Raw genomic sequence first — 17,039 nt, 5'->3', positions numbered from 1 at the left:
TTACAATGCATATTTACTTGATCAATAAATATTCAATAAATCATTTGTATTTTAAATTTTCTTACTTTATTGCCATTTTTAGGTCAGGACAACACTGTGTGTGGAGGATAAGGCATGAATCTAGATTTCACTGAAAGACAACTGTTCATTTCAGTTAAACTGAATCTGTCCCTGTCCCTACAAGAAAAAGAACAGATAATAAAATCCCCGTCCCCCAAATGAAAAAACATACTCAATACTGAAATTTGTCACTAATCTCCTAGTGTTGAATAGCCAGTATCAAATTCAGTCTATTTTTTTTTTCTACCATCAGGAATTTGTGGTTGATTGACTAGGAAAAAAAAAGTAAATTCAGTTTTCTCGTAACTGTTCAAATTCTGTCTCTGTGGTCTCCAAATTATTTTTTGTCATGTACATTTCTGCAGCATATATTTACATACCAGTCCAATTTTATTATTTACCTCTCCAGTAATCCTTCACTGTTTACCCTTAACAAGTTTTAACCCAACTTTGAGTGCACACAACTCTAATTTTAGAGACATTTCAGGATTTCAAGAACTTCCTCTTATATACATTATTTTCTTTTGCTGGAATCTACAGTAAAATAGAAATTTGAATTTTGGGGGCAGGAGGAGAAGGGCTTGTATTGAGCCTTTTTCTTTGCTTAATAGCTTATGGTTTAGCAGAGGGAGCATGTGATTTATTTTGCTTGCCTTCATTTGGGCAGTATATCTGGCCATGCAGAGTGTGTTGTTCTCTGGTGACATGCTGGTGAAGAATCTCCTGTATGCCTGAAAAAACTTGCATTTTTCCTATGTCTTGGTTTGATCTGAAAAGTGAGAGGCATATTGTGAGGGTAACCTTCATCTATGTTTGGTCTAGTGTTCTTAGTTTTTGTCCTTTTGTACTCTGCTGTCCACCAACTTTGCACTGGGAGATGGTTTAGTCTCACAAGACCACTGTGGTCTATGAGTGGCATAGCCTTAACAGTGGTCTGCTGGTACTCAGGCATGGCTGTACTTCACATAGACCCAGCCTCGTGTGTGAGGCATTTCTGCTATTAATACTCTGAGCTGCCCTGACAAGTTGACACTACACTCATTTTAATGCACACCAGGTAATTCCTGTTCTTGACAAGGTAAGTTGGAGCTAGACTTCTTGAAACTGCTTCAATCATTTCACTTGAGATGTATCCTCAGAAGAAGTTTTTGGCCTCCAAAGTGGAATATTACATAATATACACTGCTTCCATATTAACAATCCAATTTACTTTGGAGCGTAAAAGCAAGAACTCATCCATGAGTGCTCTTACATCTAAGGACCCTCAATCACTTAGTGCCTTTTCTTTCTGAACATAGCTCTCTGTGGGATTCCTGAGCACAGGACTGCTTAGAGGAGATTGCAAGGAGTAGGTGGTACTTACCCTTTCATGGTCTTGGCAGATGTTTGTCATGGGTCCAGCATGGAGCCTGTGTGCTATGATATTGACATTTCACTGCTTCCTAAAAATCTCAGCTGTCCTGGCTTTTGCTGCTAAGTGGTGAATGGTTCTGGCATTCATCATTTAGCAATAGTTAATGCTTTCCTGCTGGATATTTGAATGTCCATATTTAGTACAGTTTCTTTTCACATATCTTGAAACAGCCCTTGCAGCTGTCCCTGAAGTGGTTTGCCATCTGTGAGTTGCAGCATTTTTCATAGTCCTCATCTCAGTAGGGGGTTTTTAACAGTGAAATGGATGGATTTCCTGTTAGAAAAAGTAGGATCTTTTTTTTCTGTAGAAAGTACTTCAGAATGCACAAATGCTAGTAGCAGATTTGTGAGTCTGACTGCTCATCAGCAGTTTCAGTGGTGGTATCCATTACAAAGATTCTCTTTCCTTAATCATATGGTGACAATGACTAGTGTTAGAGCCCTCCTAGCAAACTTCTCCGATATATTTCCCATTCATACAACACAAAATCAAGTTTGCCAGCTTACAAATGAAAATTGACAGAAATAGTTACAGTATAGTCATATACAGTCACAAAATCAGTACTGTGTTTGAAGTAAGCCTTATTTTTTTAATCCTTCCCTTAATAATTGTAAAAACAAACCCCTCTTCTTACCTGCACATTATAAGCTGTGACTTAAATCTCAGCTTTTAGTTCTTCTCTGTGACGTTCACTGAGACGCGTGAATGGAAATAGGGATGTAATTTGGACCTGTGACCAGATTTAGTTAGCAGATCTGTGAATGCACATTCACAGTTTGGTGGTTGTTTATTTTTGACAGGTTGTGGTTTGTGAACTGCCTAATGAAGTCTTACAAAACCTCTCCCAGACCAATCCCAAACTTGTTTACTCAGCTTTCACCCGCAGAATGAGTATACAGTCTGTCAGAGAAAAACGAAGGATGTCAAGTCTTGTATTGTGTCTTGCTTTCATACCCTAGATCTGTTTTCCTTAACAGCTTTCTTCCTATGTCCCCATTATGTCTAGGTGCTTGAAAAAACAGCAGGTTTTGAAACCTACCTGGAATTTTTCTGATTTTCCACTGATTGCTGTCAAAGCCTTAATTTTCTTTTGATGTGTCTTCCCACTCTTAAGATCGTGGTTAGAGAGCAGTAGATTGTAAGATGACATCTTACAGCTATCTGAAGGCATGCTATCAAATGCAAGAATATGCATATTTAAAATGTGATTTATTTAGGCGGAAGTAATTTTCTCCCTCTTCATTCAATCAGATCTGCACTTACACGTTTGGAAGTCTTGAGGATACACAATTCTACATTTTTAAGGTTCAATCAAATCATTTTATTGTTGTTATATTAATCTTTTTCTTTCCTATTTGCTTTTTATACTTGCTTTGTGTTGATTTTCACTGTAAATTCATAGTAAGGGCTGTCTCTTCTGTTTGCACACTTTCAGCAAAATGGAGAGCATTCTCATTGGAATCCTAACTGTGATATGAAAATAAATATTGATTAACAGCACACATTCAATATCTATTATTTTTCCAATATGTCTGGGTTGAAAGCTTGGTGAATTAGCTTTCAAGTGCTGCCTATTTGTGAAGTCTTTGAAGACTTAGTCAACTGCAGAATTTCCGAGAAAGTTTCTGTTCCCATGAATACTTCCATGGAGGAAGAATTGTATTCAAATTTCTTATTATTGATTGTATTATATTACCTTAAACACATGTTAATAATCTGGCCTATATTAATTTTTCTGCTGATTGTACTAACAACTTGAAATTTTGAGTAGAGTAGAGTAGAGATGATCTCATGTTATTTTTAAAACAATATTTCTGAGGTGTATATCATCCTACGCATGATAACACATTGCTTAGTTCAGGTAAATATTCTGTACCTAAGGTCAGGACAGGAATCTCCACATATGTATTTCAAATTTGATCTCGTTTATAGCACTAATATACCACAAAACATAAGATATTTTCATCATTTTAAATCAAGATAAAGTCTAAAACACTCCAGCTACTCACCATCGAAGAACAGTAATTCTGAGTCTTAAATTTTCTCTGTTTGAGCTGAAGAGCTGAACTTGCATCTCCAAGAGGCTGAGGAAGACATGCACCCCTCTCCACTTCCCTTCACTGGCTTCTTCTGAAAGGACCAGCCCTTGCTAAAATCATCTTCAAACAGGCTCTGAGGGGCACAGAGATAGTAAGACTAGTTCTTAGTTCCAAACCATAAAGAACTCGTTATTAATACTGTCCCTGTGATCTACTAACAAAGAACCAATGTCCCATAAATGCATGACTTCTAAGTTGGTCCCAACCTGAGAGAAAACAGTTTATCTGGCTTAATGGTACCTGTTATTTTAAGGATTACATTGCTGCCTTCCTCAGTGCTCTGTTTTTTCAGTCTACAGGTATGAAGAGCTCTGCAGCTTCATTTTAAGAGTGGAAATTTGTGACACAAGGTTTCGATCAGCAAAGGAAAGAAAAAAAAAATAATCAGCTGGCAGTTTTGTGACTGCCTGAAGTTGAATTTAATGAACTGCAGCAAAAGCTTTCTGCAACATTAGAACAGCAGCTGGAGATAAGCTTCACATGTCTGCCATAAATGGCCTCCACTTACTAGCTGATGAGCAAAACATTAGCAGCAGTCTTTTGTTTGGTTTTGCAGAAACATAAAAGGAAGCTGTGCCAGCAAAAGCAAAAAGTTACTTGTTAATCTCTAGCTTGCTCTCCACTCAATAAGAAGGTCTCCACTCCTAAGAAGCTGGAGCAAAAGTCTAATTCCTCAAAATTTTAAATAGGCATTTTCAGAAAGGGAAAATATTACCTACATTACAAATTACTGTGCATCACCTATGTTAATGCTTTCTCAAAATATAGTGGTCATTTTCAGTACAAGACTTCCATCTGCCACCTTACGTTAATGAAATGGCAATGCAATTTGTTTCTCCAGAATACTTCATAGCCCTCATCAAAAAGCCTGACCACTATTAATTGCAACTGTATTTATATTTAACAAGTTGATAGATCATATAAAGATTTTTGCTATTACTTAAGGTTTTATGTAGCTATAGTAACACTACAGAGATAATAAGAAAATGATGTGATTGGTAGAAACATATTTTATTTCCATTGTGTACAGCTTTTAAGTCTTTAGTAGCTGCTAATTACCATGCAAAAGATCTATATTAACAATATTAAACTATGCATATAAGAAAGAAACATCTTCAATAAGACTGATAATTTCCCAAGCAGATTCTCTGTACTTGAACTGTACACTAAATTGCTTTCAAAGAGGAGGAAAAATATTATTTATAAGAAAACCTCTAACTCATTACCTACACATTTAAATCTTTTCATTCTCATTGCTTTTCAAAGGAGACATCTTCAATTTACCACACAATCCCTAAGGTCAGCAAAGGGAATTTGTTCACTCTACATTCAGTTGCTCATTGAAAGCTTTGCACAGTCTGTTGCATTTCTTCATACTTCTTTAGCCCTTTTAAAAAATAAAAACAACAAAAAAATGAAAACATCTTTCTCCTTTTGTCTTGCTACCAATATTGTACAAGCTAGGCCCTCAGACATGTGTCCATACCCATGTTTCTAACTCTCACATCCTGGAAGTCTTTTGACCCAGCTGAACCACCCATTAAGAAGAGCATTAGCAGAGGAGCACAAGTTGAATTAGCAGGAACAGAATCATATGTCTAAAGTTAATTAGCTTTGATTGTCTTTTTGTTGTACTGCCACAGTTTTATATAAACAGAAGTAAAAAGTTTCATGACTCTAACATGATAATGTAGTAGAGAGAAAGACAGGCCTGGTACAATAGCACAGCAGTGAAGACAGGATGCAGAGAATGGTCTGAGTGGGGGATACTAAAAGAAAGGGGCACAGAGTGGCACTGAAGGCCCCACAACTGTAAGAAACTCACCTACGGGCAGATAAAGAAATGGAGACCTGGAGCTGGACAGAACTAGTTTTTGGGGTGAAACAGAGAACAAACAAGTAATCATTTATGTAAAAGACACTGTATATAGAAAATTAAGGTGTAATAAGCAAAGGGATGAAAGTGTGTTGGCAGACATAAAATTGACCCCAAGGCAAGCCTACAGTGAAATAAAGAAGCTATCAACATAAACATTATATTCCTCACAGCAAATGGCTCCAGCTGCTGATCATCACCTCCAATATAACCTCTCCATTACCACCCCCCCCTCCCCCACATACACACCTATTGACACCAGCATGAAACTACCAAGCTCAGCAATGAAGAAATGGGCATAACACTAGAGAAGGGAGCAGTAGCCAATGAGTCTGTATAACATTCTTAAATGGTTAGATCTGGAGTACTAAGAGTCAAGCTGCTTCAAATTCAGCTATACTAACAATAAGATTTTGGCTTTACTTAGTTAAAAGGTGTGCATCTTCTTTTCCCACAAAAAAGTTTTGAATGTAACTCAGCTGCAGCAGCAAAGAGATTTCTCAGGCAGAGGGATGAGAACAAAGGATATGTAAAGTCTTCAAACATTTTTAAGTTGATGTACATCAATGTGCTTTCTTGGCATATCAAATTTAAATAAGAAACAGAAAAGCATGAGAAATAGAAATGTTCTGGCTTCAAGTCATTAGAGAAAAATGTAAAAGGAAAGCAAGATTGTCATTACCTGAGGGACACATCTTGCTATTTTTAATGGAAAAACTCAAGATAGTTTAATTTGGAATAGAAACAAAAATTTGGAAATTACCAAATCTGGGCTATGTGTAAGAAATGTGATGACAGAAAAAAAGAAGAAAAAGTTGATAAGTTTGAAACGTGATGTAGAAAATACTTACAATGTGCATTGCCATAAGCAAGGCTTTTATCTATATTGAGATAGCAGATGATGTGTCACAACTGAACTAATACACTAATCATCTAGAAAACTATTCAAAAAGGATGCAGAATTTGCTAATGCATAAAAAAAAAAAAAAAGAAGAAGAAAAAAAAAAAACAAAAAACACCTGAGCAGACGTGGGAAAGAAACCCATGGGCTAGTTACTGAAAGAAGTAATATTTTGAACAACTGGAACAGAAAGTGCCTGGAGTGAACTAAAGAGTGACTGAGAATCACTGTAATACTGCAAGATAGCAGTGGGGAACAAATAAGAGAAAGAAAAAATATGTCATAAAGCAATGAGCCACAGCAAGATCTAATATGATAAAAGATGTAAAGCATGTGCTGTGAAGCTTCCCTCCCCTAAGAGCAAAGCAGAATTATTTCAAAATAACTTACAACTGCAGTGGTAAATAGTCAGAGCCTTGAAGTACAGAACCAAAGAAGTACAGAACTGATGAAGAAAAGGACATCATAAGCAAGGAATGACTTACTTAGTAGTAATATAGAATCTCTTCTTAGGAAATAGGTAACAACAGAGAAATTTGAAACAGCTGTTTGAAGAACTAAAAATGCTAGTTTTTATAATATCCAGGAGGACTGCCCATGCGTTCAGTCAAGCCAAGTATTCTGCACAGGACTTGCTGGGTGAGCAGCTGTATGTCAGCCTCTGTATCTAGCAGATATATGTGGCTTTTTCTTCCATGGAGACCAACTTGCTTTTGAATTTATGTTATCTCATAGTATCCACTGCTCTTCCAATGGTTCCAGCATGCATAAATATGAACCAAGATATGTCTACAGAGGACACCTTTGCTGTATCTTTATAAAAGATGAGAAGCAGGAGCTCCTGCCTTTGCCTTCCTCATAGCATGATTTTTTCCTTGGGCATCAAGGGTAGCTTACCATGAAGATGAAATGTGCCAGCCCACCAGCAGCGTGGTGGAAAGAATCTTCTGTGCTGAAGACAGCTGAACAGCAGTCTTTTGAAAGAAGGATCTGAAGGAATGAGAAATAAGAACAGAAGTAAATTCCAGCACATTCAAATATTCAGTCTGTATTGAGAAAAAGGCAAGCAAAAACATGCAACAGAAGTGCAGGAAAACAAAACAAAACAAAAAGACTTTGATATATGGGTGAGACATACAGCCTTTAAAAAACACCAGGACAAGAAAGCTTCTGAATAAATATTTTTGATTTCTAAGACTACAGCATGCTCTTTCCAGAAAAGTAGTGTAAGTCTCATCTGGTGAATCATTCACAACAAAATGCTTGTTGCAGAGGAACATGGCCTGAGACAGGCAGTGCTGCTAACTAGGAAAAGCACTCAAGCCTCCATTGTTAGGCAGTGCTACTACACTGTTGAGAAAGATGTGCAAAATTTACCATTATAAATGCATTTTTCAGTTACTTCTAGCCTTTTTTTTTTTTTTCTCCCATTTATCTCTTAGAGACTTCTTAAAACATTGGAAGATGAATTCCCCCAGGATTTCTTTGGCATGGAACATCAAGGAAGCAGCAGAAGGTTAGGAGAATTATGGATAAGTGGAAAGATAAATCTGGGGGGATGAGGATAAAAATTGAGAAGCAGAAACAGAGAAGAGAGTTGTAATAATCAATTATTGATATCATTTAGGGCATCATTCTAGACAGTTTTATATCTAATCAATTGCCAGATTCTCAAATGACCAAAGAGGTCAATTTCTTTCATATGCTATTCTTCTAATGAAAGCATCATTATTCAGTATGCAAACAGACCTAAAACAGTGAAAGTACAACCTGATGATGTTATAACGTCAGCTGTAGATTTTTAGGTGTTGAAATGAAATAGGATTGAAAAATAACTACATTCCACCACTGAGCTTCATTTGTACAAGATTTGCTTCCTGCAATATAAACACTACCCAAGTTGGCATCACCACATCAGTATATCAAATTAAACTGACTTTTTAAATGAGCTTCTAATTTGTTGGCTGGAATAAGAAAGTAAAATGGCATGATCTGCCACATAATATTTCCCTTGTTGCCAGTCTACATCCAATCAATTTTACCTCATGGCATATACTGCCATGTTACAATGACTTAATAGTAGCTTATCTGAATTAGCTCGATTTTCCTGGCATTGTCTAGACTATAATTAGAGCAGGCTATTTCACGCATTGTACACTGGTTTTATAACAAACATATGTGAGACTTCTGGGATGGGGAATCTGATGCATTAGTAAGTAAGCTAACAAATTCAGCCAACATGTTGTTAGTTTTCCAGTCTTGGCCTTTATCTTCATCTAACAGGGCAATGTAAATTTTCCTGGAGACTTCAGAAAACAAGTATGTAGCTACATCTGAATGACACGCAATAATGTGACGGAAAGCCCAGCAACACTACCAGGGTAGCAAAGTCCTGGGCTGCAGCAAGTGAGAATAAGCCCAAAGGCAGCAGCCACAGACACAAAAAAAAACAAAGGAAAAAATCTGTTTACCCTTAGAAGGCCTCGGGTAGACAGGGATCTCCAGTGAGATATCCTTGCCTCCATTGCCAACCCTTACATTTGGTCAATGCTCAGCTGAACATGAGCCGACACTGTGCTCAGGTGGCAAAGAGAGCCAATGCCATCCTGGCCTGCATTAGAAATACTGAGGACAGCAGGAGCAGGGAGGTAATCATCCCCCTGTACTCAGTCTGGTGAGGCTGCATCTCAAGTACTGTGTTCATTTTTGGGCCCCTCACTACAAGAAAGACATTGCAGCACTGGAATGTATCCAGAGAAGGGCAACAAAACTATTGAGAGTTCTGGAGCACACCTCTTATGAGGAGAGGCTGAGGGAGATGAGATTGTTTAGTCTGGAGAAGAGGAGGCTCAGGGAAGACCTCATTGCACTCTACAACTTCCTGAAGGGAGGTTGTGATGATGAGTGGTTTGGCCTCTTCTCCCCTCAGGCAACAAACAGGACCCGAGGAAATGGCCACAAGTTGAGCCAGAGGAGATTTAGATTAGACACAAGGAAAAAACTTTTCTCTTGAAGAGTGGTCAGGTGCTGGAATGGCCTGCTCAGGGAGGTGGTAGAGTCGCCATCCTTGGTGGTGTTCAAGAGGCATCTGGATGAGGTGCTACAAGATATGGTTTAGTAGCAAAGTGGTAGTAATGGTGTTGGGAGGACAGTTGGACTAGATGATCTTGTAGGTCCTTTTCAGCCTTGTGATTCTACGATTCTATGAAATGAGGTCTGGGAAGGGGTGGATCCTGTTTCCATCCGTTCTGGTCATTTAGGCTCCTACAATGCAGCTGAGCTCCCCTGGGTTGGCCCTGCCTTCCCACCAGGTGCTCAATCACTGGTTCAAGTCTTGACTTACCATTTCTACTGTAGACACAGTGGCAAAAAACAATCCAATGTCACGATCTTTCAATAGCAACTACTCAGAAGCCTGCTTCTGTTTCTTCAGTTATTCACTTTAATGCTACAAGATGTTAAATTTCTAGTTTGGTTTCACCCTCAGACCACCTGTAATAAAGTCCACTTTAACATTCCAGATTCTCATGTGTTTGTCTCTCAGGAAAAGGAAAGAGTAAGTTGAGATAAAGTTTGAATCTGCAGAATAGGTCCACACAACTTTGTTTCTCAGACCAATTTCCCTATGGTCTGGTGAGCACAGGGCAATGACACAATGGTTGGGCGCCAAATTCTAAGTCCAGGCCTACAGAGAAAAGAAGTATATCAGTGCAAGCCTACAGAAAGTAGAGCTACAGCCAAAACACTGGAACAATTTATAAGTTATATAGTTGGAAAAAAAAGTAAAAACTTCTTAGGGGAAAAATGTTTTGCTTATTAGCTCAGCAGAAGGCTGGAGCATCAATACAAACATTCTGGGAAGCATATAATAGCTGAAAACTCAAATGATGAAAGAGATGTCAGCCTCACTGAATTAAGGATGAACAAAACTCATGGTTTACCCTGACTCCTACTAAGCTAGAAAATAAGACATTTAGGTAACCACAGAAACTTTACAAACCCTTCTAGCATTAAACTCAGTAACTGTTGCAGATTGCTTCCTTCTCTTTGGAAAAAGAAAAGAAAAGAAAAGAAAAGAAAAGAAAAGAAAAGAAAAGAAAAGAAAAGAAAAGAAAAGAAAAGAAAAGAAAAGAAAAGAAAAGAAAAGAAAAGAAAAGAAAAGAAAAGAAAAGAAAAGAAAAGAAAAGAAAAGAAAAGAAAAGAAAAGAAAAGAGGTAATAAATAAATGATAATTCTTGGTTATATGGTAAAACAACAGAATTTGCTAAAGCAATACCAGGCTGGGAAGATCTTAAGTGACTCAGGAAACAAGATGACAGATGACATGAGAAAAGAAACAACTGACAACCAAATTGTTTACAATCCCTTCTTTTATCTTACGGCATGCACTAGAAATTGCAGTTCCAGTGAGCATTGTGCTCTGAAGGGCAGAAAGATGCAACAGCATTATGAGATCCTGAAGCAACAGTGGGAAAAGCCAATCAGGAAGAAAGCCTGACAGAAAAAAAACTCTTGAGACTGCATGTTTTTCTTGTCCAACACTAATGATTGCCAGAAAAGAAACAGTGAGAAGTAGTAAGAACAAGGACAGACTGGTGCAAAATCCACAGCTATCTCCCCCCAGAGGCAATGTCAGAGAATTTCAGATTCATCAACTGCGATTGCAGCACAGAATCTGTAGAGAATACTGTGGTATCTTGACAACTGCTTAATTTAGACAGGAATAAATGAAGCATTTATTCCAATTACAAGGGAAGAAATAGTCATTAAAAAAAAATCAAGGCCATAGAGGAACTTCTTTGCCTGATTTTATAACAGAATTAATTGCAATTTTAAAAAGAATTATTTTCTAAAGAATGTACCACTCTTGACTGTAAAAACTGTATAATGTAAATATCCTTGCTCTCTTGCTCATTCTTGTGAACAAGATACCCTGGCTGTGTACAACAGGGATTCACACTCCACCTTGTAAGTGCAGGCAGAGGTCATGCACTGACTGTTGAAGACAGCTCACCTTGAGCCAGTCAGCATTTCCCCAGGCAACAGCTAGGCGTGCATGAAGGCACTGCACAGCCTTTACAGGGCAGTAAGCACAAAGCCTTTCTGGTCCCTGAGGGCATTTTTGGTGGTGGTGAAAGGAGAGATAATGGAGAAAACACAGCACTCTGAATACAAAATGTGCCATGTTCTCAGCCCTGGAGAAGAAACCCTAGTTATGGTTCGTCAGTAGCTCAGATGGACCCACAAGTCCCCAGAGTGCATTAGTGACTCAGGCACTCTCAGAAATGCAGGTGCTTTTCCAGATGTCATTGTAGTACTGACAAGTCTGCAAAATATTCCACAGAGAGAATCTGTGAATGTTCTCTTAGACTTCATACATACATTCTATGCGATTGATTAACCTTTTGACAATCACATATTTATACTTCAATGTGCTTTTTCAAATATATAATGTATGGAATTGCTCAATATCCTTTTATGCAGTTCAGTAAACTCTGCTACCCAGGCCTTTTTTACTGCTGTGAAGGCAATAAGCCCAGTTATTAAAATCCTGTTGTGTGGGCTATCTATGTTCTTGCCTTATAAAAAGAACAAAGACTCAACAGTTTCAAACATTTTTCCCTTTTCCATTAAAGGCCCCTGTAGTTTGAGGTAAAAGCAATTTAATAAAGCAATAAAGCTTCCTTCTGATGTTTTGAGGTCAAAAAAAAAAAAAAAAAAGAAGAAAGGAGAAACTTCAGAAAAGTTTACCAGAACATTTTATCTGTCGACATTTTATCTGTCACTTTTCTGATGTATATTAGTCATTTTTACATTTCATCAGGCCAATTATCCAAAAGGAGAGCTATCACTGAACAAACTGAACCAGAATGACTTCATCATTTAACAGGAACAGCATCTTCTCAAACATTACCATCCAACTTTCATTTATTTGAATCAAAGTGGGACATCAAAGACATTAAATTAAGAGTAAAGGACCGTAATTAATGAAGTAATGGTCCAAGAAAACTGATCAATCAAGCAGAGGTGCAAATGAAAGCAATGAGACTCTAACAGAGTTTTTAGTATAAACATTAGGCTTTATGCACGAAAACATGAATTGTAGAAAACTTTGCAGAATTTTCCAAGTGTCAATTTTAGCAATTATTTCATTGGTTAAAATTTTACTTATCGTGTAAAACTGATTTGACCTATGTTTTAGGCTACAGGAACTATCATTTTGTTATGATGCCTTGGTACAAGGTCATGGAGGAAGAAGGAAGGGTTTTATCAGAAATATTTCTACATATGGCAATTGGTTTTAGTCTGTGTATGTCCAACATCTTTTTCTAGGGGACTAGCTTTGGAAACTATACTAATAATATAATTAATAAATAGCTATATGAGCAAATGCAAACAGTACCACCAGGTGTCAGAGCTACTGAGTTGGTCTCAGAGACCCAAGACACATTCCCTAGCACAAAACATCAGGAAGGTGTTAGAATCATATAGAATCATAGAATGGCCTGGGTTGAAAAGAACAAAAATAATCATCCAGTTTCAACCCCCCTGCTGTGTGCAGGGTCACCAACCACTAGACCAGGCTGCCCAGAGTCACATCCAGCCTGGTTTTGAATGCCTCCAGGGATGGTGCATCCACAACCTCCTTAATAGCACATTTTCAAAGGTGCTTGCTTTCCCTTTGAACACTTAACAGTAACAACAGTCATATTTTCATACTTTATGTAAAAGGAAGCAGCAGTACCTATGCATGGTATCCAGTGGTAGCCTTGGCTCTGCCTCGCTTTTTTATGGGCCTGAAAAGTAGTCATGTCTGCAGAACAAGCCGCTGGTCATTTGCTGAAACGGCAGGAAGATTATTTTTCATTTTTAAGCTTCACATTACCAGTGAGGAGCTCTGCCTGCATTTACAGGCACCTTTCTCTTATCTCACAAATCAAATAATCCCTCGGAAATAAAACCGCAATCACCAGCAAGCAAAATAACATCTCTTTTTTACCGCCAGTATTAAGCGCTGTACAATTCAGAGTGAAAAGCCACAGTGATTAAACTGGGATTATTCGAAAGCCTGACATGTACAGGATTAAAGTAAAGACCAAGGAGTGACCTCCCTTGGAGCAAGGTGAGGTGGGCCAGTCACTGTTGTGTCTGGGCAGGATTCAGCTGCCTTTTGCTGGAGGTTAGACCTAGGAAGGTTCACAGTGGATCCACAACAGAGAAATAAATGAGACAATAACTTTGACACCCTCTTTAAAAATGTACGATCCTACCGTATATGAACTCTGCAGATACTAACTTTATTTCCAGAGTTTTGTTACCCTTTCTTTATTCCAGCATTACTGCAAAGTACAACAGCTATTTCCAGTTCTTTCCTCAGTAACGGCTCTGAGCCCTCCTGCAGTGGATGTGTGAATAATGAGCGGGACATACATTCGGATGGAAACTACAGAGCTGAAGTGTCTGTCCTGCCCTCCCCTTCATCCTGTTGCCCATGTTATTGCTGCTTCATATTTCTCTAGAGAGGACACAGGAATTAAATTATGTCTCTGCTTTTGCTAGATTGCAAAGCCATTTTTGAACAACAGAATACTCTCCAGTCTCCCCAGCAAATTACAGTAAACAGCTTGCTAAAATGAATTTTGCCAAGCTAGTCAGGCCATCACAGCACTGACACCGAACTGTGCGTTGGGCTTAGCTAGGAAGAAAGAAGAGTATTTGGCAGTAATAAAGTAATAAACAGACACAGCTCAGACTCTGGGAAGTGTAGGCGCTTTGAGAAGGAAAAAACGTGAAGAAAAAAAAAAAAAAAGGAGAACTGAAATAAACACACAAAAAATGCTACACGTTGTTTGCATGTTTGAATGTTGTCGAGCTTCGTCCCACCGTCTCACTGCCTGAAGGAAAAGCGCCTACAAGCGTCTCGGTAACTGCTGACAGCACAGCAACCGCGGGCGGGCGGCAGTAACTGCATTCTGCCGCGAGGTGGCGCTGCTGCCCCGCCACTACCTCAGTGCTGCCCCATCACTGTCCCCCCGCCGGCTCAGCGTTTCCCGCTGCTGTTGTGGCTGTGGCTATGCCCAGTGACGCCACCCCAGCCCTCCTGCTGCTCTGTTGCTGATTCAGCAACACCTGGAGACGTTGGCTGTAACTCACCGGTGCGCAGACATCTCCCTTCTGAAACCAGACCAGCACACGTGGTAAAAGCCTACTTAGCGCACCAGCAGTTTCAAGGAAAGGCTGCAGTAATATACTTCAACAAACAAACAAACAAACAAACAAACAAAACCCCTGCAAGTAAAGTCTTAAGATGGAAGGAAACAGAATGCAGAGCAGTTTCCTGAAGGAATAGTACAAAGCACAGCACAGTTCACACCACTTATGAGCAGGGACAATCACATGCTCTACTGAGTAGTTCCCATAAATAAATGGAAGAAAGGAGTGAGGACCACAAGCATGCTCACCATATCAGTTATCCTGCTGAAACCTCACCCCATGTCAGTGCACCGCCCTTTCCTGGCACAAGAAGCATCAAAGTTAAACACACCTCCTTTTCCTCCTTTGGCTTTGTTGTTGTCCATCTATATTGCCACACTTCAGCATTTCCAGATGCACATCTTATATTTAAACTGCACCATTTTTTCTCCAGCTCTTTTTTTCTAGGTATATGCCTTCATATTAAGGAAAAAAGAAAAAAAAAAAAAAAAAAAAGAGAAAAAAGAAAAACAAAGAAAAAAAAGAGCCAACATCTCTCTCCCCATCTGATTCAGGCTTCCATGGCCTTAAATAGACCTTATTTATTTGCTTATAAACCCAAATCAGCTAGCTGTTCATCCATCCATCCATCCATCCATCCATCCATCCATCCATCCGTTCCATAAGAACAAAGTACTCCCCCACTTGCCATAACCTTCTCAGGCTGAAGAAACATATTTTTCTGTCCCCAGAATAGATGCAGTCAGTAATTTACTTTCTCATATTGAATTCAGAGGAATTTAATGAAAAACAAGACAAAGCAAAATGACAAGGCTTCAAGGAGGGTTTGAGGAGATGGATTATTGAGCCTGGGGAGAAGAAGACTGACAGAGAATCTAATTGCAGTACTCCTCTACCCAAAAAAAGGGTCCTAGAGAAGATATAGCAAAACTTTTCTGGGTGTGTGTAGACACAAAAAGTTCAGAAAAGCTCCAGCCTGATAGCTTTCCCTTCTATGAAGAGCTCAGATTTCAAACATTTTATTAAACCAATAAACAATAAAATATTATATTCATATTAAAATATCCTGTAATCTCTGGAACATAGTTTTAATATTGCTATTTACATCTTTAAATATGCTTTCAGAAAGTGCTTAGCTTTGTTAATACTGCTGCTAGGAAAGCTGTTTATAACCATGATTCTACCATGATTCTGATCAGTATTCTGAATATCTATACTAGTTCTTCCTCTGAGCATTCTTCTGGACATGGCAAAAGCCACCCTCTCTGTACCACACACACACCCAGTCTTACCTTGGCCTTCTTTTCTCCCCCCCCCCCCCCCCCCCACTACTTTGTTTTTTCCTTTAAAAGCCCTTGAAAATACACTGAAAAGTGCTGAAAAGCCATCTAAAAAGGAATGAGCAGTCATTTTGGTAAAAACACGTAACTTCTCTACACTGTTAAACCACCTGGTGCTCCAAGGACAAAGAAGCCGTTCTGACAGTCAGCTTGTCAGCTCCTATCCATCCTGTGAACAAATAGCTCTTCGGGAAACTATTCCTTTGGCACTGACTTTGCCTCTCTCTAAAGAGGAGACATAATAGAATATCGTAAAAACGCCCTCTTTCAATCTCTCTTGAAATATTGGACACTCAAAATCTACTTGCTTTTCCTTTGTAACCCTCACTCTATTTCATGGGGCTCACAAAAGCATGCTGATTATGACTTGATTCTTCAGATCCCCTCTTTTCACCCGAGAATACCCTGTCTACAAGCAAGAGAGCACAAGGCTTGTCTACACAGAGAGGCTGTTGTGCAGGGGATGGGGCCTGCGCTTATGTTTCTGCAGTTTGTTAGCTATGCAGTGGCTCCTGGAAGCAGAGTTTGCACTAAAGATACTTCTAAGGCCTTACATACTTTCTTCTATGTGTTGTACTCCTCCAAGGTTAGGAGTGGAGCAAATGTCCAATTCCTACCCAACTTTTCAAGCAGGGCTTAATTTGCAAGAGGAAATTCAATCTGCTTAAAACTGCGAGCGTGTTTTTAAGGACTGTGATGCTCTTACATAACTCACCCTCAAAATCATCGGTGCTCACAGGGATAAGTGCTCTGGCTAAGCTGAATTATTTTCTCAGCAGAGGTGGATGAGTGTGTTATACTGGTGAATTTAAGCAGCCTTTCCAAAAACAGATCAGGGATATAGCCTGCAATAGAGATTCTCAGGAGGAGCCAGAAGGGAGAATTCTAGCCCTTAGCCAGTATACTTCTGTAGGATAAAACATGTTGTAAGATATATAAGATGTAGAGAATGTTCAGGCCCAAATAGATACATCTCAAATTTTGTCTGTAAACCAGGTAATAAAACTGCTTTGTCACCCTATCTTTCAATCACAAATAACATTTTGGACCACACCTAACTGAAGAGTGACCTCAACTACATGTCTGAAATGAATGGCAGGTATGAGGCTCTCCTCTAGGGGAAATCCTCAAGAAA

This window comes from Gallus gallus, chromosome 2 (genome assembly GCF_016699485.2).
Source record: "Gallus gallus isolate bGalGal1 chromosome 2, bGalGal1.mat.broiler.GRCg7b, whole genome shotgun sequence".
In the NCBI taxonomy this organism is placed as follows: domain Eukaryota; kingdom Metazoa; phylum Chordata; class Aves; order Galliformes; family Phasianidae; genus Gallus; species Gallus gallus.
Note: the sequence above shows the minus strand (reverse complement) of the source record.